Source organism: Cucurbita maxima, unplaced genomic scaffold (assembly GCF_002738345.1).
Source record: "Cucurbita maxima cultivar Rimu unplaced genomic scaffold, Cmax_1.0 Cma_Scf00011, whole genome shotgun sequence".
NCBI classification, from domain to species: domain Eukaryota; kingdom Viridiplantae; phylum Streptophyta; class Magnoliopsida; order Cucurbitales; family Cucurbitaceae; genus Cucurbita; species Cucurbita maxima.
This window is the reverse complement of record NW_019272027.1, coordinates 1,488,413-1,489,599: the sequence shown is the minus strand read 5'-3', so window position 1 is coordinate 1,489,599 and position 1,187 is coordinate 1,488,413.

Here is a 1,187-nt window from a genome sequence, read left to right as displayed (position 1 = left end):
ATTTTTTTTTTTTTTTTTTTTTTTTTTCTTTCTAGAGGGAATTATTGTTTTTGCTATTAAAATAAATAAAGAATCTTTGTCGGCCCTGATGTAATAAGTGATGCCAAAATGTTAAGTTTCAATTGAGAAAATAAACAAAGTCATGGAACTAATTCTTAGTTTTTGACTTTCTTGCCATCCGTTATCTCGCATCAGTTGGGTTGAAAAGCCGAGAGTTCGACTTCAATATATAAAGGAGGTCTCTTGGTTTATTAAATCAACTATAATTGCGACTCCACCTCAACTTCTCGATGGATCTGGCTTGGGTTTGATATGTTTGGACTCTTTCATAGCCTTTTTTACTCTTCATGAGACATTTTTGTACGAAAATTTAAATCATTTGAAGTTAAGTTTAGATTATTTTATGCCAATTAGGATTGTGAGACTTATTCAGTTAATTAGATTTGAAGAATTTGAAGGAGTAGGTTTAAGCTAGCATTAAAGGGCATCAAAGGAGCGTATTGATTTCGACTTGGGTCAACTAGACAAGTAGTTTTATTGTTACCTTGGTTGGATGACTTGATTCTTGTATGAACGATGCTTGCCATTTGACCCCTATACATCTCATGATGCTATGTTATATTTATGCTATGATGTGATACATGTCATGTTATATTATGAGATTATGTTAGAAAGTCATGTATGTTAATTATGGAAGATATGACAAGTGTTATATATGTATTTCCTATGTCATGAATTGATATTATAGAATCTCATGCATTTTGTATGTCATATGCATCAAGATATTTTCCTATTATGGAGTATGGACACGGACATTACGATGTTTATATTTCTCCATGATATTATGCGGGATTCTTTCCCTCCATGGTTTCGGTAGTGTGAGATCACGTTATTTGAAGGGCAAGCCTATGATACGTATACGCCAGCCTAGTGAGTCCATGCGTGAGTGTGTGGGCCGTGTGTAAAGGAGTACACTAGACATCCAATTTTTGTTCGTATTAGAAAGTAGAGTTCAAGGCCATAGAATACTTTTACAAAAAGATAGGATAAGGACAAGGACACCGATTGAATTCGTGAATTTCCCTAAGTTTTCTTTTGATTTTAGATTGATGATAAGGCTTTTGATATTTTAAGACAATTTGTAATGACCTATTTTTCTAATAAAATAGAGACGCTGCTACAGGTAT